We start from the raw sequence: 27,995 nt of genomic DNA, 5'->3' as shown, positions 1-27,995 counted from the left end.
AGGAATGGATGGATGGAGATTTCTCTTTTTTTTTGCATTCTTATGTTAACTGGCATGGCTTACCTCAAACTGGAAGAGGATACCCGTGTATTGACACTGTCAATGAAGTACTGACCGTTTGCAAATATCCGTGAGTGGTCTGTAGATTCCAAGTCTCGATGTAGTGTAAACACTGGAGACATCGGAATGAATACAGCTGAGTGAGCCATCCCAGAGCTTCTGAGCTTACTAAGTGTATTTCTGCCAGACACAGGGCTGTACGGCTACCACCCACGCTCTCAGTTAGTGAGGCTCCAAACCGCTTTACAAATTGATCCATCTGGGAAAGTTCTCACTCGACCCAAAACACTTTACGATTGAGTGGTGTTTTACCTAGACCTTATCCAGCCCCTCACATTGGTGCCACCTGTCCGTTGCAGACCCTAGCACCACAAGTTCTTAGAATCAGCACAGCACAGAAGGAGGCCATTCGGCCCATCGTGCCTGTGCCGGCTCTTTGAAAGAGCTCTCCAACTAGTCCCGCTCCCCCCAGCTCTTTCCTCTTAACCCTGTAAATTTTTCCCTTCCAGTATTTGACCAATTCCCTTTTGAAAGTTACCATTGAATCTGCTTCCCCCGCCCTTTCAGGCAGCGCGTTCCAGATCACAACAACTCGCTGCGTAAAAAAATAGGCCTCATAGAAACATAGAAACATAGAGATAGGAACAGGAGTAGGCCATTCGGCCCTTCGAGCCTGCTCTGCCATTCAATGAGATCATGGCTGATCTTCGTCTGAGATCATAGTTGATCTTACCAGTTCAGTACCCCGTCCCCGCCTTTTCTCCGTAACCCTTAATCCCCTTAGCCTTCAGAAATATATCCAATTCTCTCTTGAAAATATTTATTGAATTAGCCTTCGCAGCCCTCTGTGGCAGGGAATTCCACAGGCTCACCACTCTTTGAGTGAAGAAATTCTTCCTCATCTCTGTTTTAAATGATTTGCCCGCTATTTTTAGACTGTGGCCCCTGGTTCTGTGCTCCCCGGCCATTGGAAACATTCTCTCTGAATTCAGCCTGTCCAGGCCTGCCATAATTTTATATGTTTCGATGAGATCCCCTCTCAATCTTCTAAACTCCAGTGAGTACAAGCCCAAACTATTTAATCTCTCTTCGTAGGTCATTCCCGCCATTCCAGGTATCAGCCTGGTGAATCGCCGTTGCACTCTTTCCATGGCAAGAACATCCTTCCGCAGATGGGGCGACCAAAACTGTACACAATACTCCAGATGCGGTCTCACCAGCACCTTGTACAGCTGTAGTAAGGTATCCCTATTCCTATACTCGAACCCCCTTGATATGAAGGCCAACATACCATTTGCCTTCTTGATCGCCTGTTGCACCTGCATGCTCTCCTTCAGTGACTGGTGCATAAGAACACCCAGGTCCCTCTGCACTTCCTCATGTCGCCTCTGGTTCTTTTGCCAATCACCTTAAATCTGTGTCCTCTGGTTACCGATGCTGCAGCCACTGGAAACAGTTTCTCTTTATTTATTCTATCAAAACCCTTCATGATTTTGAACACCTCTATCAAATCTCCTGTTAACATTCTCTGCTCTAAGGAGAACAATCTCAGCTTCTCCAGTCTCTCCACATAACTGAAGTCCCTCATCCCGGGTCCCATTCCAGTAAATCTCTTCTGCACCCTCTCCAACACCTTGATGTTCTTCCTAAGGTGCGGTACCCAGGATTTAACACCATAACCAGTGTTTTATAAAGGTTCAGCATAACTTGGACTCAATAGCTATACATCTCAAAATACTCTCTCCAGACTATGACCAACTTTAGAAGGGCTATGTCTATAATTGTACCGGGTGTATGGTTTTAATCTGTGTGTTACGTGTAGCAAAATTATGAATGGGTAGCACGCAGAGGCAATCCTCCCCTATATATTGGGCATTCCCACAGTGTAATTAAAAATAAGAAAAACTTACATTTCTATAGCGCCTTTCTTGATCTCAGGATGTTCTAAAGCGTTTACACAGAATATACAGCACAGAAACAGGCCATTCGGCCCAACCAATCCATGCCGGCATTTATGCTGCACTCGAGCCTCCTCCCATCCTTCCTCATCTAACTATCAGCGTAACCCTCCAATCCCTTCTCCCTCATGTGCTTATCTAGCCTCCCCTTAAATGCATCAAAGCCTCCCCTTAAATGCATCACAGCCAATTAAGTACTTTTGAAGTGTCACTGTTGTAATGTAGGAAACGTGACAGCCAATTTGCACACAGAAAGCTCCCACAAACATAAGAACATAAGAAATAGCAGCTGGAGTAGGCCATTTGTCTCTTCGAGCCTGCTCCGCCAATCAATAAGATCATGGCTGATCTTCTACCCCAACTCCACTTTCCTGCACTATCCCATATCCCTTGATTCCCTCAATATTCAAAAATCTCTCGATCTCTGTCATGAATATACTCAACGACTGAACCTCCACAGCCCTCTGGGGTAGAGAATTCCAAAGATTCACCACCCTCTGAGTGAAGAAATTTCTCCACATCTCAGTCCTAAATGGTCGACCCCTTATTCTGGGACTGTGACCCCTGGTTCTAGACTCCCCAGCCAGGGGAAACATCCTCCCTGCATCTACCCTGTCAAGCCCTGTCAGAATTTTGAATGTTTCAATGAGATCACCTCTCATTCTTCTAAACTCTAGAGAATATAGGCCTAGTCTACTCAATAAACAGCAAAGGTGAATGACCAGATAATCTGTTTTCGTGATGTTGGTTGAGGGATTGGCCAGGACACCGGCGAGATCTCCCCTGCTCTTCTTCAAAATAGTGCTGTGGGATCTCTTACATCCACGTGAGAGCGCAGACGGGGCCTCGGTTTAACGTCTCATGCAAAAGACGGCACCTCCCGACAGTGCAGCGCTCCCTCAGCCCTGGGAGTGCCGGCCTAGTTATTGTGCTCAAGTCTCTGGTGTGGGGCTTGGATCTACAACCTTCTGACTCGGAGGCGAGTGTGCTACCCACTGAACCATGGCTAGAAGCCTTCCCCACTGGAGCACAAACAGGAAGCCCGGGTGTGAGGTACAGCCATAACCGGTGAGGTTCAAAGTCCAAAAATTAGCTTTTATTGAGATTCTAGTGACAGGGGAGTGCACGTGGGGCTACACGTTTGTTCCTTATAAATGTCCACTTACTTGGCCAGGAAATGTTCTCCTCAGATCAAGCTCTCTAAGCTACAGATAAAAATAACTCGCTTGCACATCTTTCTTCCACAACCTGTCTAATCGTTCATTCAGCAATTCAATCCAAGCAAAAACAAAGACCAAATAAAATAGTATTTCACATAAAGCACTTAGATTTGTTAATGTGCCTCAGGCTCCAGGTTGGATTGTGCAGTGGGTTGACTATATTTAGTTAGTCTGAGCATTAATAACCACACAACGGAGGAATATTTTCGGATTGGATTGCAATTCTTTTAGTATTCAAATTAAACTTTTGTTCTTAGAAACTGTGCACAACGGAAGTGAATAGCAAATGATTTGACCCATTTCGGATTCTGTATAATTGAAGTGAATTGAAAGGGGTTGGGTCCACTGGGATTCTATACAATGGGAATGAATGGGAAGGGGTTTGGTCCATTGGGATTCTGTACAGTGGGAATGAATGGGAAGGGGTTTGGTCCACTGGAATTCTATACAGTGGGAGGGAATGGGAAGGGGTTTGGTCCATTGGGATTCTGTACAATGGGAGTGAATGGGAAGGGGTTTGGTGCATTGGGATTCTGTACAATGGGAGTGAATGGGAAGGGGTTTAGTCCATTGGGATTCTCTACAATGGGAGTGAATGGGAAGGGGTTTGGTGCATTGGGATTCTGTACAATGGAGTGAATGGGAAGAGGTTTGGTGCATTGGGATTCTGTACAATGGGAGTGAATGGGAAGGGGTTTGGTCCACTGGAATTCTATACAGTGGGAGGGAATGGGAAGGGGTTTGGTGCATTGGGATTCTGTACAATGGAGTGAATGGGAAGAGGTTTGGTGCATTGGGATTCTGTACAATGGGAGGGAATGGGAAGGGGTTTGGTCCACTGGGATTCTCTACAATGGGAGTGAATGGGAAGGGGTTTGGTGCATTGGGATTCTGTACAATGGAGTGAATGGGAAGAGGTTTGGTGCATTGGGATTCTGTACAATGGGAGTGAATGGGAAGGGGTTTGGTCCACTGGAATTCTATACAGTGGGAGGGAATGGGAAGGGGTTTGGTCCACTGGGATTCTATACAGTGGGAATGAACGGAAAGGGGTTTGGCCCATTGGGATTCTATACAATGGGAGTGAATGGGAAGGGGTTTGGCCCATTGGGATTCTATACAGTGGGAATGAACGGAAAGGGGTTTGGCCCATTGGGATTCTGTACAATTGATAAACTCAAGGACCTGCGACCAGGAAAAGCTTGTGGGGCAGACGGCATACTAAGCGAGATGATTAAACACACAGATGATAAAATGAAACTGGCTATCCTAAAACTCTTCAACTTGTTTCTGAGTGTCGGTTACTTCCCTGATATCTGGAACAAAGGACTCATAACGCCCATATACAAAAGTGGGGACAAAGTCGACCCAAATAACTATCAAGGCATCTGTGTAAACATTAACCTGGGGAAGGTATTCTGTAGCATCATAAACAAAAGACTTAAACTTCCTTGAGGAGCACAATGTCTTGAGTAAAAGCCAAATTGGATTCCTGCCAAACTATAGAACATCAGATCATATCTTTACCCTACAGGCCCTAATTGACAAACACGTTCATCAAAACAAAAGCAAAATCTACGCATGCTTTATAGATTTCCAGAAGGCTTTCGACTCCATCTGGCATGACGGTTTATTCCTGAAACTTATCGAAAGCGGGGTAGGGGGAAAAACATATGATGTAATTAAATCAATGTATACAAACAACAAATGTGCAGTTAAAATTGGAGACAAACAAAATACTCCCCACAGGGGCGGGGGGTGATGCAGGGCTCGCCAATCTCACCGACACTCTTTAATATTTACATAAATGAATTGGCAAAACTACTTGAACAATCTACAGCACCCGGCCTCACCCTATATGAATCCAAGGTTAAATTCCTCCTCTATGCAGACGACCTGGTTCTGCTGTCACCAACTAAGGAGGGTCTACAGCAGAACCTGGATCTGCTGGAGTCATACTGCCAGACTTGGGCCATGAGAATAAATCCCCAATAAACCAAAGTCCTTGTGTTCCAGCAAAGATCCAGACATCAGGGACCCAAAATAAATTTCACACTAGGAACAACCAAAATTGAACAAACCACTAACTACACATACTTGGGCTTAAAAATCAGTTCTACGGGAAATTTCAAACTGGCTGTGAATGAACTGAAAGAGAAAGCAAGAAGGGCTTTCTATGCCATTAAAAGATCAATCCAAATAGAAATCCCAATTAGCATTTGGCTCAAAATTTTCAAATCAGTAATTGAACCAATTGCACTCTATGGCAGTGAGGTGTGGGGACCGCTAACACAACAAGAATTAGCAAAATGGGACAAACACCCCATTGAGATCCTACATGCAGAATTCTGTAAAAGTATCCTCCGGACTCAAAGGAAAACCGTAAACAATGCATGCAGGGCAGAACTAGGCCAATATCCATTAATAATCACTATCCAAAAAAGAGCCACCAAATTTTGGAAACACCTAGAAATGAGCAACCCCCAATGCTATCATTACGAAGCCCTGAAATGCCAAGAGAGGACCATAAAGAAGAATACCCTCATTCAACTAGTCCTGGGACTCAGTGAAGTAACTACTAACACTACTAACAATAACCAGCCCCAGGACAGTGACAGCGTAACACAAAGATTTCAACCCAACACAATCGTTGCTAAGCAAAAGGAAAAATATCTGTCATATTGGGCAGAAACAACAAAAACCCAAAGCAAACTCAATTGCTACTTGGCCCTAAACAGACAATACAACATGGCTGATTACCTGGCCATGGTAAAGGAGAGCAAACTGAGAAAAACTTTGACAATGTACAGACTTAGTGAACATAACCTGGCGATCGAAAAAGGTAGACACAGACAGACCCGGCTACCAAGAGAGGACAGGATATGCTCTCACTGCAGTCAGGGAGTGGTGGAGACAGAGATGCACTTCCTCACAGCTTGTAGAAAATATCAGGGCATAAGGGAGAATTTCTACCCAAAATTCACAAAAATATGCCCGGAATTCAGAAATTTGAATGACGACCAAAAACTCCCATACCTACTAGGGGAAGAGAGAAATTGCATAACACTAGCGGCACACTATGTTACAGCTTGCCATAAACAGAGGGACAACCAGTAAATATAAGAAAAGAGTATATATAAATTATATGAAAGTATATATTTATACACTCAGGGATATATCTGTTTATACACTGTATGGATAGATCTGTATTTTTGTGAACAAACATGAATGTTTTCCGATGCTTTGGCAACATAAGATGTAACTTGTCATGCCAATAAAGCGATTTGAATTGAATTGAATGGGAAGAGGTTTGGTTCATTGGGATTCTGTACAATGGGAGTGAATGGGAAGGGGTTTGGCCCATTGGGATTCTATACAGTGGGAGTGAACGGAAAGGGGTTTTGTCCATTGAGATTCTGTACAATGGGAGTGAATAGGAGGAGGTGTACCCCATTGGGATTCTGTACAATGGAAGTGAATGGGAAGGGGTTTGGCCCATTGGGATTCTGTACAATGGGAGTGAATGGGAAGGGGTTTGGCCCATTGGGATTCTGTACAATGGGAGTGAATGGGAAGGGGTTTGGCCCATTGGGATTCTGTACAATGGGAGTGAATGGGAAGGGGTTTGGCCCATTGGGATTCTGTACAATGGGAGTGAATGGGAAGGGGTTTGGCCCATTGGGATTCTGTACAATGGGAGTGAATGGGAAGGGGTTTGGCCCATTGGGATTCTGTACAATGGGAGTGAATGGGAAGGGGTTTGGCCCATTGGGATTCTGTACAATGGGAGTGAATGGGAAGGGGTTTGGCCCATTGGGATTCTGTACAATGGGAGTGAATGGGAAGGGGTTTGGCCCATTGGGATTCTGTACAGTGGGAGTGAACGGAAAGGGGTTTTGTCCATTGAGATTCTGTACAATGGGAGTGAATAGGAGGAGGTGTACCCCATTGGGATTCCATATAATACATGGGTTTGGTCCTTTGGGATTCCGTATAATAGAAGTGAACTGAAAGGATATTCGTCCATTAAGATTCTGTATAAAGCGGGTGAATTGAAAGGAGTTTGGTTCCTTGGAATCGTTTAGCGTGTAAGTGATGGGAAAGGGTTTGGCCCATTGAGATTCTGCGGTGGATCAGATAGGCATTAATTTGGATTTCAATGTGGAGCAACCCCAAGTACATCTCTCCTTTGTACAATGAATTTTCAGTCAGACGCAAACCTTTATTTATAGGCTGAAAATTACACTTTACAACAGAATATTTAAATGATACACAGGTTATATTTAGAAGGCTGGGAACTGTCTGATATTGTAGTTGTTAGACGTCTGATGGTGTTGATGCCACTGCTGTAGTGATGCCTGTATAAGGTAGAAAGGAGAGATAACGGGGCTAGCAATGAGGAATGCAAACAATCGCAATCGACCGTACAAGTTGCCAATTTTATTTGACAAGCTTTATAGACCAAGAATGCAGGAACCATGTTGCTAGCCTCTACGAAGCATCTCTGGCCATTGGGAAAAATGGCCAGCGACCAGAAAATAAAGCAGTTTATACAAAGAAATCTTTTTGTTTGCAGCGGATTGTGGTTACTGGTACGTGGTAGACTCTGCTACACATACCATGGTGTCAGCCGTGGCTCAGGGGGGGCAGCACCCTCTCGCCTCTTCAGGCAGAAGGCTGTGGTTCAAGCCCCCGCTCCAGGGACTTCAGCCCGTAAACTAGGCCGATGCTTCAATGCAATGCTGAGGGAAGTGCTGCACTGTCGCAGGTGCTGTTCTTCGGATAAAACATTAAACCGAGGCCCCGTCTGCGCTCTCGGGTGGACGTAAAAGATCCCGTGGCACTATTTTGAAGAAGAGCAGCAGGGTTTTCCCCGGTGTCCTGGGGCCAATAATTATCCCTCAACCAGTATCACTAAAACAGATTATCTAGTCATTCTTCTTCTTAGGCAGTCCCTCGGAACCGAGGAGGACTTGCTTCCACATTAAGAATGAGTTGTGAGGTGACTGATGAGTCCAATGCGGGACCTACAGTCTCTGTCACAGGTGGGGCATTTGGTGGTCGAAGGGGCAGGTGGGTGGGGTGCTTGGGTTGACGTGCGCTCCTTGCGCTTGGCTTCCGCTTGGTCCCGGCGAAGAGACTCGAGGTGTTCAGCGCCTTCCCGGATGCTCCTCCTCCACTCTGTGGTCTTGGGCCAGGGATTCCCAGGTGTCGATAGGGATGTTACACTTTTTCAAGGAGGCTTTGAGGGTGTCCTTGAAGCGTTTCCTCTGCCCACCTGGGGCTCTCTTGCCGTGCCGGAGTTCGGAGTAGAGCGCTTGTTTTGGGAGTCTCGTATCGGGAATGCGGACAATGTGACCCGTCCATCGGAGCTGATCGAGCGTGGTCAAAGCTTCAATGCTGGGGATGTTGGCCTGAGCAAGAACACTGACGTTGGTGCGCCTATCCTGCCAATGGATTTGCAGGATCTTGTGGAGGCAGCATTGGTGGTACCTCTTCAGTGATTTGAGGTGCCTGCTGTGCATGGTCCATGTCTCTGAGGCATACAGCAGAGCGGGTATCACTGCTGCTCTGTAGACCATGAGCTTAGTGCCGGGTTTGAGGTCATAATGCCTGGTCATTATCACATTGTTGTCTGTGGGAGCTTGCTGTGCGCAAATTGGCTGCCGTGTTTCCTACATTACAACAGTACTTCAAAAAGTACAAAAAAGTACTTCATTGGCTGTCTCTGTAACCTCTTGCAGCACCACAACGCTCCGAGATTTCTGCGCTCCTCTAATTCTGGCCTCTGGCCTCCTGATTTTCATCACTCCAACATTGGCAGCCGTGCCTTCAGCTGCCCGGGCCCCAAGCTCTGGAATTCCCTCCTTAAACCTCTCCGCCTCTCCTCCTTTAAGAAACTTCTTTATCCAGAGAGAGTGGTGAGAATGTGGACCTCGCTACCACAGGGAGTGGTGAGAATGTGGACCTCGCTACCACAGGGAGTGGTTGAGGCGAATTGCATAGATGCATTTAAGGGGAGGCTAGATAAGCATATGAGGGAGAAAGGGAATAGTGGGTTACGCTGACAGAGTTAGATGAGGAAAGACGGGAGGAGGCTCGAGTGGAGCATAAACGCCGGCATGGACTGGTTGGGCCGAATGGCCTGTTTCTGTGCCGTATATCCTGTGTAATTAAAACCCACCTCTTTGACCAAGCTTTTGGTCATCTGCCCTAATATCTCCTTCTGTGGCTCGGTGTCAAATTTTGTTTGAGAATCGCTCCTGTGAAGCACCTTGGGACGTTTAACTACATTAAAGGTGTTATATAAATGCAAGTTGTTGTTGTTGTAGTAAAGCGCTTTGGGACGACCTGCGGTTGCGAAAAGCGCTATAGAAATACAAGTCTTTCTTTTCTTTTCTTTTTACTATATATGGAAAGATTGTACAGTGCAGTCAGCATCCGAGTGGCTTCTGTTTGAAGTGGTTATGCAGTGTAGAAGGGGCCAGAACTCTGGCTTCACTAAATACCATCTCTGGTGCAATAAAAGAGGAATGTGTTGAAGAACCAATCGAAGCAACTTTCAACAATCCACCGGAAATACTTCTTTTGTTCAAACCCTTGTCCGACTGAAAGGAAATACAACATGTATTTGGGCCGAGTTAACTGATCCCAGGTGGGTCTTGGCTCCGGGGCTACAGATGATCTTAGTGGACTTGGACTAGGAGAAGGAAAATGCAGCCATGATTTCTGCTCCTGGCTTGCTATCCAGGACCCCTGTTAGAAAGAAAGAAAGAAGAAAGAAAGACTTGCATTTATATAATCGCCTTTCACGACTGATGTCATGAATCTCATCATGACTCATGAAGTAACAGTGGGCGGCCAGCTGGTGGCGGCGTCCAAGGAGTATAAATACTCGGGCGTGGGCCCAGCTTGCTCAGAATGTTTCTGTAACCAGGAACTAGTGATGTCACTAGAATCTCATGGTTGTGAAACAGTTGATTAAAGCCTTGTTTTATACTCAAACCGAGTGCCCAGTAGTCTTTTTACATCAACCACCAGATGTCTCAAAGCGCTTCACAGCCAGTGAAGTACTTTTTGAAGTGTGGTCAGAGTTGTAATGTAGGAAACGCAGCAGCCAATTTGCACACAGCAAGCTCCCACACACAGCAATGTGATAATGACCAGATCATCTGTTTTTAGTGATGTTGATTGAGGGATAAATATTAGCCAGGACACCGGGGAAAGGGTAGTCACTGTTGTCATGTAGGAAACGCAGCAGCCAATTTTGCGCAAATTTGCTAAATTCAATCAGGGAGGAGGTAGGGTCCTCGACACCTCTAAGCTTCCCACCCCCCACCCCCATGGTGTAATAGCCTGCCAACACTCACCGTCTCAGCTCGTAACTAAAGAACGCTGACTCCGATGAGACACGAGTGGGCAGCCCGAGCCCAATAAAACCATACCGGGAATCGGTTGAGGAGAAGAGAAAGTGCGGGGAGGAATAGGATAAATAATGGCCCAGAATTTGCTGGAGCAGGGCCTCTCGCAACATGCCGCATTAGTTAGACAATTTCCCTCACCCTCCAACTTGCAAATCTTTTGCCCTGTAACTTGCTGGAAGAATGAGTTGGTAACTTGCTGGAAGAACGAGGGCAATGGGCATCTGGGACCTTGGTGAGCGACGGGATCAACAGTCTATCTCCTTAACTGGTGAGACTTAGGGATTGAGAAAGAAGCAGAGGAATGATGGAAAAGGAAATAGAGTGAATTAGAGTCAAATCAGGCACAGAAAGAGAAATAAAGAGAGAGGGAAAGATGGATTAAGAGAGACAGAAAGGTAAAGTAAGAAATTTTTTTTTGAAAAACCTAACAACAATTTACTACCTGCAGGAATGAGACTCCACAATTTCAATTGTTCCCTTTCTGGGCCAGAGAGGTTGAGAGGCATTGCAGGAACATAAGTCTCTCCATTAACAGGGTCCTTACGCTGTTAAGTACCAGCCTTAACTTTCCGTGACAAGTTTAATGGGTAATTAATGAGTAAATGTAGCAATTTCTTGAAGCTCATGGGGAGGTTCAGGCGAGCTGGACGATTCACACGTTAATAACAGCGAGTGCCGGTAAACTCGCCGTGACACCCCCAGCAAATTCTGGGTCCAATATGTTTGCTCTCAATGCAAATGATCTGTGCTGAAGGTTTCTTCTGAAAGGCATGGGACAGCTGGTGGTTGCTGGCTTGGTTCAGTTGGTAGCATTCTCATCTCTGATTCAGGAGGCTGTTTATGTAAATCCCGCTCCAGGACTTGAGCACATATTCTGTCTTGACACTCCAAGTTAATACCACAGGACTGTTGCAATGCCACAGGTGCCAACCCTTGGATGAGATGTTAAACCACATCCCACTCCAACAACAACTTACATTTATATAGCGCCTTTAACATAGTTGAAACTTCCCATGGTGCTTCACAGGAGTGTAATCAGGCAAAAATTTGACACGGAGACACATAAGGAGATATTGGGAGCAGTGACCAAAAGCTTGGTCAAAGAGGTAGGTTTCAAGGAGCGTCTTAAAAGAGCAGAGAGAGTTGGAGAGATGGAGAGATTGAGAGAGCGAATTCCAGAGCTTAGGATCTAGGCAGCTGGAGGCATGGCCGCCGACGGTGGAATGAAGGAAATCGGGGATGCGCAAGAGGCCAGAATGGAGCCCAGAGTTCTCGGAGGGATGTAGGGCTGGAGGAGGTTACAGAGGTGGGGAGGGTCAAAGCCGTGGAGGGATTTGATTGCAAGGATGAGCAAGGATTGTAAGATCGAGGCGTTGCCAGACTGGGAACCAATGTAGGTCAGCGAGCACAGGGGGTGATGGGTGAACGGGACTGGGTGTGAGTTAGGACACGGGGCAGTGAGCACAGGGGGTGATGGGTGAACAGGACTGGGTGTGAGTTAGGACACGGGGCAGTGAGCACAGGGGGTGATGGGTGAACGGGACTGGGTGTGAGTTAGGACACGGGGCAGTGAGCACAGGGGGTGATGGGTGAACGGGACTGGGTGTGAGTTAGGACACGGGGCAGTGAGCACAGGGGGTGATGGGTGAACGGGACTGGGTGTGAGTTAGGACACGGGGCAGTGAGCACAGGGGGTGATGGGTGAACGGGACTGGGTGTGAGTTAAGACACGGGGCAGTGAGCACAGGGGGTGATGGGTGAACGGGACTGGGTGCGAGTTAGGACACGGGGCAGCCGAGTTTTGGATGAGCTCAAGTTTACAGGGGGTGGTATTTGGGAGGCCGGCCAGGAAAGATAAAGAAAGACTTGCATTTATATAGCGCCTTTGATGACCACCAGATGTCCCAAAATGCTTTACAGCTAATGAAGAAATTTTGAAGTGCAGTCACTGTTGTAATGTAGGAAACGCGGCAGCCAATTTGCACACAGCAAGCTCCCACAAACAGCAATGCGATAATGATCAGATAATCTGTTTTTGTTATGTTGGTTGAGGGATAAATATTGGCCAGGACATCGGGGAGAACTCCCCTGCTCTTCTTTGAAATAGTGCCATGGGATCAGACGGAACCTCGGTTTAATATCTCATCCAAAAGACGGTACCTCCGATAGTCCAGCACTCCCTCAGCACTGCACTAGGAGTGTCAGCTTACCTTTTTGTGCTCAAGTCTCTGGAGTGGGGACGTTGAACCCACAACCTTCTGACTCAGAGGCGAGAGAGTGCCATCCACTGAGCCACGGCTGACACAGAGGAGAAAGATCGCTTAGAAGAAGAGTAAGGAGTTTGCTTGGTGATCTGGTTGATGTTCCTCACTCAACTAACACCACCATAAAACAGGTTAACTGGCCATTCCTCTCACTGCTGGATGTGGGATTGTGCTGTGCGCAACATGGCTGCCGCATTTGTGTACATAACAGCCAATGCACTGCAAAGTAATTCATTGCATGTGAAGTGCTTTGAAATGTTTCTTGAGAGATGTGATACATAGACACATAGAAACATAGAAGATAGGAGCAGGAGTAGGCCATTCGGCCCCTCGAGCCTGTTCCGCCATTTAATGAGATCATGGCTGATCATCCAAATTCAGTACCCTGTCCCTGCTTTCTCACCCAGATCCCTTGATCCCTCCTTTAGCCTTAAGAAATATATCGAACTCCTTCTTGAATATATTTAATGAATTGGCCTCAACTGCCTTCTGTGGTAGAGAATTCCACAGGTTCACCACTCTCTGGGTGAAGAAATTCCTCCTCATCTCTGTCCTAAATGGCTTACCCCTTATCCTTAGACTGTGACCCCTGGTTCTGGACTCCCCGACCATCGGGAACATCCTTCCTGCATCTAGTCTGTCCAGACCTGTTAGAGTTTTATAAGTTTCAATGAGATCCCCTCTCATTCTTCTAAACTCCAGCGAATATATAACGGTGTTATATATCTCCATTTTTATAAACTGTACCACCATACATGCCTGACAGCATTTATATAGCGCCTTTGATGACCACCAGGCATCTCAGCTTGAAGTGAAGTCAAAAGCGATTCCTGGATAGAGGATATTGGACTCCTTAGAATTGATGCCGAGCTTCTCTTAAATCTTCAGTGAATCGTCGGTAAACCTCTCTTGTGGGCTTGTATTTATCTTAGGGAGAGATTACTAACTGTTCCCGTTCTAGGGTTTTGAATTTTAAATCTGATGCACTGTCCTTACATTAAATTACTTTTTTATTAATGTGGGCTCGCAGTGGACGGTTGCTCACATCAGAATGCACTCTGAGAAAATACTTATTCTGTGGCTCAGTGGGCAGCACTCTTGCCTTTGAGTCAGTAGGTCGTGGGTTCACAGTCCCCACTCCAGAGACTTGAGCACGTAATCCAAGCTGACACTCCCAGTGCAGTAGTGAGGAAGTGCTGCACTGCCAGAGGTGGTGTCCCTTGGATGAGGTGTTGAACCGAGACCCTGTCTGCCCTCTCAGGCGTGCACAGTGCTCCAGGTGTGGTCTCACCAAGGCCCTGTACAATTGTAGCAAAACTTCCTTACGTTTGTACTCCAACCCCCTTGCAATAAAGGCCAACATGCCTAAATGGCGCACCCCTTATCCTTAGACTGTGACCCCTGGTTCTGGTCTCCCCGACCATCGGGAACATCCTTCCTGCATCTAGTCTGTCTAGTCCTGTTAGAATTTTATAAGTTTCAATGAGATCCCCTCTCATTCTTCTAAACTCCAGCGAATATATAATGGTGTTATATATCTCCATTTTTATAAACTGTACCACCATACATGCCTGACAGCATTTTTATAGCGCCTTTGATGACCACCAGACGTCTCAGCTTGAAGTGAAGTCAAAAGCGATTCCTGGATAGATGATATTGCCATTTGCCTTCCTTATTGCTTGCTAACTCTCTGTGTTTCCTGTACGAGGGCACCTAAATCTCTCTGAACACCAACATTTAATAGTTTCTCACCTATAAAAAATCCTGTTTTTCTATTCTTTCTACCAAAGTGAATAACCTCACATTTCCCCACATTATACTCCATCTGCCACCTTACTGCCCACTCACTGAACCTGTCTATATCCCTTAGTGTCCTCCTCGCAGCTTACTTACCCATTACAGCTTTGTACATAGCTGCATCGTGGTCCAAATACTGTCCCTATCTCGGCACAGATCAGAGATAGAACCTTGAACCTCTGAGGATGGTCCTATTCTGCTTTCAACAAGTTTCTATTGAAGCATACAGCATGCGCCATGATGAATTGTGACAGACTGCAGGCTACAGCAATTGAATCATAATTTGAACTGAAGTGGTATTGTAGCACATGATTTGAACTTTGAAAAATGTCAAGGTGTATTTTACTAGAAGCTGTAGTGGTTTAACAAGCGCACTAGGAAAATGACAGTGTGCGAACACACTGGGCGGGGGCGGAGGGTGGTGGCTGGTGGTGTTGATGGGGAAGAAGTGATCTCAATACAATTTATCAATCCCATTATGACCTGCAACATGAGAGCGTCCTTGCAGGAGAGAACAAGATCATTTGCACCAACTGGACAGTCCCTTTATGACTGAGGTCAACCCCACCAGCCCAACTTCCCACGACATCCCGCATTGCCTTTTCTCTCCAGAACTACATCTCGGAAGAAGATTTCATCTCTGTGCGCTGTGTATCACAGCACTGTTTCTGAAGAACAGTTTAACGGCTTTGTGACAAATAGCGCGCACAGAGAAAACCTTCAGCCTCTGTCGTTGACTGATACTGGCCATTCCAGCGCCATTCTCTGGCAATTCCTTCCACAACTCTATTCTTGTCTCTGCAAGCAAGTTCTGCCTCGCTTTCTTCCTTGAAAACAGATGCCTCCTGGTCATAGAGTCATAGAGTTATACAGCACAGAAAGAGGCCCTTCGGCCCATCGTGTCCACGCCGGCCATCAAGCCCTGTCTATTCTAATCCCATTTTCCAGCACTTGGTCCGTAGCCTTGTATGCTATGGCGTTTCAAGTGCTCATCTAAATGCTTCTTGAATGTTGTGAGGGTTCCTGCCTCTACCACCCTTTCAGGCAGTGAGTTCCACATTCCAACCACCCTCTGGGTGAAAAAGTTTTTCCTCAAATCCCCTCTAAACCTCCTGCCCCTTACCTTGAAACTATACCCCCTGGTTATTGACCACTCTACTAAGGGGAAAAGTTCCTTTCTATCTACCCTATCGATGCCCCTCATAATTTTGTACACCTCAATCAGGTCCCCCCTCAGCCTTCTCTGCTGTAAAGGAAAACAGCCCCAGCCTGTCCAGTCTCTGTTCATAGCTGAAGCGCTCCAGCCCAGGTAACATCCTGGTGAATCTCCTCTGCACCCTCTCCAATGCAATCATATCCTTCCTATAGTGTGGAGACCAGAACTGCACACAGTATTCCAGCTGTGGCCTAATTAGCGTTTTGTACAGCTCCATCATAACCTCCCTGCTCTTATATTCTATGCCTCAGCTAATGAAGGCAAGTATCCCATATGCCTTTTTAACCACCTTATCTAACTGTCCTGCTGCCTTCAGGGATCTATGTACATGCACTCCAAGGTATTTGAATCCTTCCATTTGCCCATCTCCCCTCAGTCTATCCTCTTCATCATCTTCAGCACTGTAATGAGGTGGCCTCCAAACCTTATCCTTTACTCACTAAAGGGAAAGGAACTGGATTTCCTCAACCTTGTCTCTTTTTAAAAAAAAAAATCACTGCTTGGAGATGCACTCCTGTTAAACTGTTACTCACCAGATACAAGCTCTGCGAAGGGTCAGTTGGCAGACAGGAGAGTACATGAAGAAGGATTGACGCAGATCAACATAAATTATGGATGCAACGTGCAGCTGAAAGCAAGGAGATTGGTTGGTTCGAACCTAAATCTGGGTTGTTGCTGATGACAGGGTTTTGAAAGTCTGCTAAGTGGTTGTGGAGGGTGGGGGGGGGGTGGAGCGGATGGAGGGAGTGAGGGGGGAGCTTTGGCAGCCCGCCATTGCCTCTGTTACAGTAAAAGAATCAGCCAGCGGCAAACGGTCAGACAGTTACTACATTGTTACCCGCATTCACACAGCAGATTAATTACTCCAGTAAGACCAAGATTATGCTTACCTTGGGACTGAGCCAGCACAAATCATTGGGATCCAGAGCGGGTCCACACTGCTAAGAGCCTGTCCGATATAAAAAAAACATCACCAATGTAGATTTATTCCTCAGTAACTTGCATTGAGATGTTACCCACAATCCTTGGTACACACTCTGAGGAACTGTTTTCAATCGACCGACATCCTGCCATAAAAACAAGAAATTGTCTCCAGATGTCAGTAATTGATACCAACTGTAAATTTTGCTGGGAATAGCGGATGTTCCTTGTGCTGTCCTGTGAAAATTTATATTTCAGTAAAACCAACGCCCCACCTACACCAATCACATACCCCCAATGCCCCACCTACTCCAATCACAGACCCCCAATGCCCCACCTACTCCAATCACAGTCCCCCAATGCCCCACCTACTCCAATCACAGACCCCCAATGCCGCACCTACTCCAATCACAGACCCCCAATGCCCCACCTACTCCAATCACAGATCCCCCAACCCCCACCTACTCCAATCACAGACCCCCAACCCCCACCTACTCCAATCATAGACCCCCAATGCCCCACCTACACCAATCAGCCCCACCTACTCCAATCACAGACCCCCAAACCCCACCTACTCCAAGCACAGACCCCCCCAAACCAATCACAGACCCCCAACACCCACCTACACCAATCACAGACCACCAACCCCCACATACTCCAATCACAGACCCCCAATGCCCCACCTACTCCAATCACAGACCCCCAACCCCCACATACTCCAATCACAGACCCCCAATGCCCCACCTACTCTAATCACAGACCCCCAATGCCCCACCTACTCCAATCACAGACCCCCAACGCCCACCTACACCAATTACAGACCCCCAATGCCCCACCTACACCAATCACAGACCCCCAAACCCCACCTATACCAATCACAGACCCCCCAAACCCCACCTACACCAATCACAGACCCCCCCAATGTCCCACCTACACCAATCACAGACCCCCCCAATGCCCCACCTACTCCAATCACAGACACCCCCAATGCCCCACCTACACCAATCACAGACCCCCCCAATGCCCCACCTACACCAATCACAGGCCCCCCCAATGCCCCACCAACACCAATCACAGACCCCCCCCCCAATGCCCCACCTACTCCAATCACAGACCCCCAATGCCAACCTCCCCCCTACTCCAGTTGATGATCCCAACCCAACCTACTCCATTCAGTGACCCCTAACCCCAACATTTATCCCTCAACCAACATCACTAAAACAAATTATCTGGTCATTATCTCATTGCTGTTTGTGGGAAGTTGCAGTGCGCAAATTGGCTGGAGGATCCCAGTGGCATATTAGTTTGAATTTTCCCCGGTAAATTGTAATGGAAAGCTAGTTGAACGGGAAGGAATGCCAGGCAGTCACTAATTGCGTCTCACTATTAATGCGGTCGATTTTTGGGACGCTGGGAGAAATGCAGAAGGGACTCGGTGAAATGCAAACCATTAAACATAACGCAATGTGCAATTGAGGCATAATCTTAAATTTAGAGCTCGGCCGTTCAGGAGTGATGTCAGGCAACACTTCTTCACACATCACCCCTGAACGGCCTGGCTCTAATTTTAGCGTAATGCTCCCTTGTCCTGGACTCCCCCCCCCCCCCCCCCAACACCTGAGGAGATCCTTTCTCTCCATCTATCCTACCAAATCCTTTAATCATCTTGAACACCTCAATTAGATCACACTTTTTTTTAACGCCCCTATGATTTTTTTTTTCTCCTGGGTTATTTGCTCGCAACAGTGATTAATCTTTCATTCCTGGAGACTCCAGGATCATCCTGGAGGATCGGAAAATGGCTACCCTACTGCTAGCTCAATGGTTGGTGTATTGGCATAGCACTCCTTTGTGCGCTGTTTAACAGTCAGTAACCATCGTGTTAAAATAGCTTCGAATAGGTCTTTGCTCAAACAGTGTATTGCCAGGGGGAACATAAGAACATTAGAATTAGGAGCAGGAGTCGGCCATACGGCCCCCTCGAGCCTGCTCCGCCATTCAATAAGATCATGGCTGATCTTCAACCTCAACTCCACTTTCCCGCCCGATCCCCATATCCCTCGATTCCCCTAGAGTTCAAAAATCTCAGCCTTGAATATACTCAATGACTGAGCATGCACAGCCCTCTGGGGCAGAGAATTCCAAAAGATTCACCACCCTCTGAGTGAAGAAATTCCTCCTCATCTCGGTCTTAAATGGCCGACCCCTTATCCTGAGACTGTGCCCACAAGTTCTAGACTCTCCAGCCAGGGGAAAACAACCTCTCAGCATCTACCCTGTCAGTCCCCCTCAGAATCTTATACCTTTCAATGAGATCACCTCTCATTCTTCTAAACTCCCAGAGAGTATCGGCCCATTCTACACAATCTCTCATTATAGGACAGCCCCCTCATCCCAGGGATCAATCTAGTGAACCTTCGTTGCACCACCTCCGAGGCAAGTATGTCCTTCCTCAGATAAACTGCCAGGACAACAGGATCAGACTGATACCTGGGATGGCAGGAATGACGTATGAGGAGAGATTGGGTCAATTGGGCTTATACTCGCTGGAGTTTAGAAGAATGAGAGGGGATCTCATTGAAACTTATAAAATTAAACAGGACTAGACAGACTAGATGCAGGAAGGATATTCCCGATGGCGGGGGAGTCCAGAACCAGGGGTCACAGTCTAAGGATAAGGGGTAACCCATTTAGGACTGAGATGAGGAGGAATTTCTTCACCCAGAGAGTGGTGAACCTGTGGAATTCTCTACCACAGAAGGCAGTTGAGGCCAATTCATTAAATATATTCAAGAAGGAGTTAGATATATTTCTTAAGGCTAAAGGGATCAAGGGATATGGGGAGAAAGCAGGGACAGGGTACTGAATTTGGATGATCAGCCATGATCGCATTGAATGGCGGAGCAGGCTCGAGGGGCTGAATGGCCTACTCCTGCTCCTATCATCTATGTTTCTCTGTTTCTATGTTTCTATGATCAAATGCAGGGCAGATAGAAAAACAGTTTGGGAAGGTTCTGATGTGAGGCAGTTAGCGAAAATATTTGCTGCTTGGGTATTCACTGAAGTGGAGTCAACTGCAGCGACTATATTTGGGAAATAATTTTCCCCCATTGTAACGCTCTTAATTGAGAATTGTAGTGCGACTGCATGCTCTTAAGAACCATTGCGGAGGAGTGAAGATTGATTAGTAATAATGCACTTCATTAACTCTGCACTTTCTCAATCGCAGTAATTGGAGTCATCCTCTCCTCATTGTCGAGTGCAATGTGTTTATTTCTGCGGAATGAATAAAATTTGTTGAAATTAGCAGAAGATACCCTTCGTTCTGGTGTTCAGCAAGAAATAAATATTTGTATTTCTATAGCGCCGTTCACGACCACCGGACGTCTCAAAGCGCTTTACAGCCAATGAAGTACTATTTTTTGGCGTGGAGTCACTGTTGTAATGTGGCAGCCAATTTGCGCACAGCAAGCTCCCACAAACAGCAATGTGATAATGACCCAGATAATCTGTTTTTTTTTCTGTCATGCTGGTTGAGGGAGAAATTTTGGCCCCAGGAATAACTCCCCTGCTCTTCTTCGAAATAATGCCGCGGGATCTTTTATGTCCACTTGAGAGAGCAGACGTTTAACGTCTCATTCGAAAGACGGCACCTCCGCCAGTGCAGCACTCCCTCAGCACTGCACTGGGAGTGTCAGCCTGGATTTTTGTTCTCAAGTCTCTGAAGTGGGGTTTGAACCCACAACCTTCTGACTCAGAGGTGAGAGTGCTGCCCAACTGAGCCACGGCTGACACTTTTCTCATTGAGACTGGTGGCGGTTCAGTCAAAGTGTTAAGTGCGTACGATTTCAACATCAGCCACTGGTGTATGGCAAACAAATCTGCACAATCAGCTGCGACTGACCCATGCCCTGGCCTCGATCACACTCTTCTCAAAGGCTTGCTGCCTGTCATCTTTCAATAAGCTTTGGCATTGCTGCAGCTACGTCGCGTCCCTACTGACGTAAGAAAATGACTAGGCACTTGGTCTAAGCGTTAAACAAAGCTTTAATCAACTGTTTTACAACATGGAGGTCTAGTTGTGTCCTTCACTAGTTCCTGTTAAGAATCTCCTGCGCAAGCTGGGCCCGTGCCCGAGTATTTATACTCTCCCTGGACAGCGCCACCCGTAGGCCGCTCAGTATTATTTTGTAAGTCTTTCTTTCAGGAATGACTGATTCATGTCTCCTACGTTTGATGGAGACAATCAGGAATCACATTGAACGTACAGCACAGACACAGGCCATTCGGCCCAACGGGTCTACGAGTAAACGGTAGTATAGCGGTTATGTTACCGGACTAGTAAACCAGAGGCCTAAACGAAATGATCTGGGGAATTTAAATTCTGTTAATAAACAAATCTGGAATAAAAAATGCTCGTATCCCAGTAGTGGTGGCCATGAAACTATCGGATTGTCGTAAAACCCCATCTGGTTCACTAATGTCCTTTAGGGAAGGAAATCTGCCGTCCTTACCCGGTCTGGCCGATATGTGACTCCAGACCCCACAGCAATGTGGTTGACTCTTAACAGCCCTCTGAAGTGGCCAAGCAAGACACTCAGTTAAGGGCAATTAGGGATGGGCAATAAATGCTGGCCATGCCAGCGATGCCCACATCACATGGATGAATTTTTAAAAATGTCGGTATTTATGCTCCACGTGAGCCTTCCTCCACCCCTCTTCATCAAACCCTATCAGCATAATTCTTCTATTCCTTCCTCCCTCATGTGTTTATCTAGCTTCCCCATAGTAAGGAGTGTGATGGAATACTCTCCACTTGCCTGGATGAGTGCAGCTCCAACAACACTCAAGAGGCTCGACACCATCCAGGACAAAGCAGCCCGCTTGATTGGCACCCCATCCACCACCTTAAACATTCACTCCCTCCACCACCGGCGTACCGTGGCTGCAGTGTGTACCATCTACAAGCTGCACTGCAGCAACTCGCCAAGGCTTCTTCGGCAGCACCTCCCAAACCCATGACCTCTTCCACCTAGAAGGACAAGGGCAGCAGGGGCATGGGAACACCACCGCCTCCAAGTTCCCCTCCAAGTCACACATCGTCCTGACTTAGAAGTATATCACCGATTCTTCATCGTCGCTGGGTCAAAATCCTGGAACTCCCTCCCCAACAGCATTGTGGGAGTACCTTCACCACACGGACTGCAGCGGTTCAAGAAGGCGGCTCACCACCACCTTCTCAAGGGCAACTAGGGATGGGCAATAAATGCTGGCCTTGCCCGCGACACCCACATCCCATAAACAAATTTTTAAAAATGCATCCGTCCTATTCATCTCAACCACTCCTTGTGGTAGCGAGTTCCACATTCTCACCACTCTCCGGGTAAAGAAGTTTCTCCCGAATTCCTTATTGGATTTATTGCTGACTAACTTATATTTATGGCCCTTAAGTTTTGTTTTGCAACTGGACTTAACTCTATTTTTCTCCCCCTTCCGGGTTTCTCCTCCAAGCACAGAATGGTACTGTTCACCAGGAGCTGAGGACCTCACCCGGTTAGTGTGTTGCCATGTGTCAGGCTGCATAGTGAGTATTGGGAGCCTGCTCATTCATAGGCTGACACTCGCAGTGCCGTACTGAGGGAGTGCTGCACTGTTGGAGGTGCCATCTTTCAGATGAGACGTTAAACTGAGGCCCCGTCTGCTCCCTCAGGTGGACGTAAAAGATCCCACGGGCAGAATTTCGAAGAAGCGCAGGGGAGTTCTCCCCGGTGTCCTGGCCAATATTTATCCCTCAATTAACATCACTACAACAGATTATCTGGTCATTATCACATTGCTGTCTGTGGGAGCTTGCTGTGCGCAAATTGGCTGCTGCGTTTCCTACATTCCAACAGTAACTACACTTCAAAAAGTACTTAATTGGCTGTAAAGCGCTTTGGGATGTCCTGAGGTTGTGAAAGGTGCTATAAAAATGCAAGTTCTACATCTGTTTAAAAAATATATAAAAACAGATTTAATAGTTACCAGTAAGTGCGCCAGGTGACAGATATATATCTTAATACCCAATATGTAAGAAGCCCGCTAAGGCAGGTACATAGGAACATGAGTAGGCCATTCAGCCCCTTGAGCCTGTTCAGCCAATACCCTCACACTCCACCCCATTGCACCATCAATACCCTCACCCTCCACCCCATTACACCATCAATACCCTCACACTCCACCCCATTACACCATCAATACCCTCACACTCCACCCCATTGCACCATCAATACCCTCACCCTCCACCCCATTACACCATCAATACCCTCACCCTCCACCCCATTACACCATCAATACCCTCACCCTCCACCCCATTACACCATCAATACCCTCACACTCCACCCCATTGCACCATCAATACCCTCACCCTCCACCCCATTACACCATCAATACCCTCACACTCCACCCCATTGCACCATCAATACCCTCACCCTCCACCCCATTACACCATCAATACCCTCACACTCCGCCCCATTGCACCATCAATACCCTCACCCTCCACCCCATTACACCATCAATACCCTCACACTCCGCCCCATTACACCATCAATACCCTCACCCTCCACCCCATTACACCATCAATACCCTCACCCTCCACCCCATTACACCATCAATACCCTCACACTCCGCCCCATTACACCATCAATACCCTCACCCTCCACCCCATTACACCATCAATACCCTCACCCTCCACCCCATTGCACCATCAATACCCTCACCCTCCACCCCATTGCACCATCAATACCTCACACTCCGCCCCATTACACCATCAATACCCTCACCCTCCACCCCATTACACCATCAATACCCTCACCCTCCACCCCATTGCACCATCAATACCCTCACCCTCCACCCCATTACACCATCAATACCCTCACACTCCGCCCCATTACACCATCAATACCCTCACACTCCACCCCATTACACCATCAATACCTCACACTCCACCCCATTACACCATCAATACCCTCACCCTCCACCCCATTGCACCATCAATACCCTCACCCTCCACCCCATTGCACCATCAATACCCTCACCCTCCACCACCTCACCCCCATTGCCTATTCGATGTCAATAGTGAGTTCCGTCGCTGGCTATTCCATCACAACATGGCATGACCGAGCAGCTACTCCCCCAGCAAGGAGCCACTGGATAGTGGTCAGGAGCAGCTGTTTTTTATCCTTCCTGCCCTAAACCAGAGGCAGTGAGGACAGCTCCAGCTGCCCTGTTGCCACCTTGGCCTAAAATCAACTAACTCAGCGCAGCACGGGGATCAAACCGTGGGCCATCTTAACCTCGATGGCTAAGTTGCCTTTTGGAGGCAGAACAGAGGGAGCAAGAATCGGGGCGATCCATTTCCCAACTGAATCACGGGAGCCAAGATTTAATTTTATGGGGTGGGCCATCCTGTTTCTCTGGGGTGGGAGGGGGAATGAACGTATCGCAGTTTGGACAGCTCTTGACAGCTGAAGTTGTTACTGTCACAATAGCGTCTTTGTGATGCCACTCAGATCGGAATGACTATGATTAATGATTGTATAATATGTACCGGTACATTGTAATCCGGCATGGAGAGTGTGTTATTTTTCTCGTGAATGCTTTCACTCCCTGTCAGTAGCCTTTATTAAGAACCTTATCTCGAATCACAGTGTTAAGCAATAAAATGCAGAGCGCAGAGTCGGACAGCTTGAATAGAATGGAGTTCTTAAAGGTATATTCCCGATAGACTATTTTCTCATGAGGCTTAACGCATTTGTAATGTTCATGCGAAAAAAGTCCGGTCTGTGCTATTTTAACATAAGCGAGAAAGTAAACAAAAGTAAGACTTACATTTCTATAGCGTCTTTCATAACCTCAGGATGTCCCAAAGCGCTTTACAGCCAATGAAGTACTTTTTTGAAGTGTAGTCGCTGTTGTAATGTAGGAAACGTGGCAGCCAATTTGCGCACAGCAAGCTCCCACAAACAGCATTGTGATAATGACCACATCAACTGTTTCAGTGATGTTGATTGAGGGATAAATATTGGCCCCAGGACAACGGGGATAAATTCCCCTGCTCTTCTTCAAAATAGTGGCCGTGGGATCTTTTACGTCCACCTGAGAGAGCAGATGGGGCCTCCGTTTAAAGTCTCATCCGAAGTACGGCACCTCCGACAGTGCAGCACTCCCTCAGCACTGCACTGGGAGTGTCAGCTGAGATTGGGTGCTCAAGTCCCTGGAGTGGGAGCTTTTGACATAGAAAACATAGAGAGAGTGCCATGGAGAGAGTGCAGCGAAGATTCACCAGACTGATACCTGGGATGGCAGGAATGACGTATGAGGAGAGATTGGGTCGATTCGGCTTATATTCACTAGTGTTTAGAAGAATGAGAGGGGATCTCATTGAAACTTATAAAATTCTAACAGGACTAGACAGACTAGATGTAGGAAGGATGTTCCCGATGGCGGGGGAGTCCAGAACCAGGGGTCACAGTCTAAGGATAAGGGGTAAGTCATTTAGGACTGAGATGAGGAGGAATTTGTTCACCCAGAGAGTGGAGAACCTGTGGAATTCTCTACCACAGAAGGCAGTTGAGGCCAATTCATTAAATATATTCAAGAAGGAGTTAGATATATTTCTTAAGGCTAAAGGGATCAAGGGATATGGGGAGAAAGCAGGGACAGGGTACTGAATTTGGATGATCAGCCATGATCTCATTAAATGGCAGAGCGGGTTCAAGGGGCCGAATGGCCTACTCCTGCTCCTATCTTCCATGTTTCTATGTTTGCACATCCCCGAATCTCATCGCTCCACCACTGGCGGTCTTGCTTTCAGGTGCCTTTTCATCCCTCTACCTCTCTCTACTCCTTTAAGATGCTCCTCCAAGTCTACCCACTAGAGCATCCCCCAATTTCAATCGTTCCACCATTGGCGGCTGTGCCTTCAGCTGCCTGGGCCCTAAGCTCTGGAATTCCCTCCCTAAACCTCTCCGCCTCTCGACCTCTCTTTCCTCCTTGAAGACGCTCCTTAAAACCTACGTCTTTGACCAAGCTCTGCCCTAATTTCTCCTTATGTGGCTCGGGGTCAATTGTTGTTTGATAGTCGCTCCTGTGTAGCGCCTTGGGACGTTTTACTACGTTAAAGGTTGTTGTTGTTATTGTTAATCTGCCTGCAAATCCTCCCACTACTTCACACATTATCATTAGGAGGCCATTCAGCCCCTCAAGCCTGCTCATGGCTGATCAATTCCATTTACCCACCATTTTGTCCCAAGGCATAAACATAAGAACATAAGAATTAGGAGCAGGAGTCGGCCATTCGGCCCCTCGAGCCTGCTCCGCCATTCAATAGGATCATGGCTGATCATCGACCTCAACTCTACCATCCCGCCCGATCTCCGTATCCGTTGATTCCTCCAGGGTCCAAAAATCTATCATGACAACAATTGACTGAATAAAGAAAGACTTTCAAAAAGAAAGAAAGACTTGTGTTTCTGTAGCGCCTTTCACGATCTCAGGGCGTCCCAAAGCGCTTTACAGCCAATGAAGTACTTTTGAAGTGTAGTCGCTGTTGTAATGTAGGAAACGCGGCAGCCAATTTGCACACAGCAAGCTCCCACAAACAGCAATGTGATAATGGCCAGACAATCTGTTTTTAGCATTGGTTGAGGGATAAATATTGGCCCCAGGACACCGGGGAGAACTCCCCTGCTCTTCTTCAAAATAGTGGCTGTGGGATCGTTTACGTTCACCTGAGAGGGCAGACGGGGCCTCAGTTTAACATCTCATCCGAAAGGCGAATTATGTTTTATCAAACCAATAAAGTTTTATGGGAAGTAAATATGATATGCCGGATTTCATATTTTTTTTAGAAAGCAGCGAGTCCCCTTTAAAATTTGCTTCAGCTTCAGCTTGTTTTCGACACAAACAAAGCGCATAAAAAAATTGAAGATTCTGCTCGGGAGTTTGAGCGGTAGAGGGAAAATGAGAAATGACAGGTTACGAAACAAAGGGAATCTTTTCCTTTTAACTGACAGAGCAAGTCCTGACTCAGACTCTGGAATTGGTGTCTTAGATGCGAGTTGTTTATTTTTGAACTTCACTCGTATCGCAGACGGTCAAGGGTGAGATGAACCTTCGACGTACTGCACAGGACAGCAGGAAGGCAACAAGGTACGTTTCTAAAAGGGGGCACAGGGGGACCGCACCCTAAACTTTTTATGGAGCAATATTCTTGCTGTCTTTTCAGCCGACACCTTTTTAAGCTTTATTTGCTGTCAATGTTCTGTTGCCAGGGAACGTTTAGAAACATAGAAACATAGAAAAATAGGAGCAGGAGTCAGCCATTCGGCCCTTCGAGCCTGCTCCGCCATTCAATACGATCACAGCTGATCCTCTATCTCTATCTCAATACCATATTCCTCCTCTCTCCCCATACCCCTTGATGCCTTTTGCATCTAGAAATCTATCTATCTCCTTCTTAAATATATTCAGTGACTTGGTCTCCACAGCCTTCTAGTTCTAGAACCCCCCAGGCAGGGGAAACATCCTCCCTGCATCCAGTCTGTCTAGCCCTGTCAGAATTTTATACGTTTCAATGAGATCCTTGCTCATTCTTCTAAACTCTAGTGAATACAGGCCTAGTCGACCCAATCTCTCCTCATACGATAGTCCTGCCATCCCAGGAACCAGTCTAGTCAACCTTTGCTGCAGTCCCTTTATGGCACGTATATCCTTTCTTAGGTAAGGAGACCAAAACTGCACCCTGTACTCCAGGTGTGGTCTCACCAAGGCCCTGTATAACTGTAGTAAGACACCCTTGCTCCTGTACTCAAATCCTCTTGCAATGAAGACCAACATACCATTTGCCTTCCTAACTGCTTGCTGCACCTGCATGTTTGCTTTCAGTGACTGGTGTACAAGGACACCCAGGTCCCTTTGTACATCAGCATTTCCCAATCTATCACCATTTAAATAATACTCTGCCTTTCTGTTTTTCCTACCGAAGTGGATAACTTCACATTTATCCACGTTATACTGCATCTGCCATGTATTTGTCCACTCACTCAACTTGTCTAAATTGTCTTAAAGCCTCTTTGCACCCTCCTCACAACTCA

General features: G+C 46.9%; 1 protein-coding gene and 1 long non-coding RNA gene across 3 annotated transcripts in view; one reads left to right on the top strand and one right to left on the bottom strand.

The window, feature by feature from the left end:
* LOC147116725 (cadherin-11-like) overlaps positions 1 to 27,995 on the top strand; it is a 268,489-nt gene that overhangs the window by 16,429 nt on the left and 224,065 nt on the right. The gene's annotated exons all lie outside the window — the stretch shown is intronic.
* Positions 7,135 to 17,154, bottom strand: LOC147116726 (uncharacterized). The gene is made up of 3 exons (XR_015078621.1): positions 16,976 to 17,154; positions 16,830 to 16,888; positions 7,135 to 7,596 (listed from the first exon to the last, which is right to left on the bottom strand). It is a non-coding gene; the product is annotated as an uncharacterized LOC147116726 (long non-coding RNA).

Source organism: Somniosus microcephalus, chromosome 6, assembly GCF_052327205.1.
Source record: "Somniosus microcephalus isolate GS21.2 chromosome 6, FLI_Smic_1.0, whole genome shotgun sequence".
Classification (NCBI taxonomy): Eukaryota; Metazoa; Chordata; class Chondrichthyes; order Squaliformes; family Somniosidae; genus Somniosus; species Somniosus microcephalus.
The sequence above is the reverse complement of the archived record's forward strand: the minus strand, read 5'-3'. Positions and strand labels throughout refer to the sequence as shown.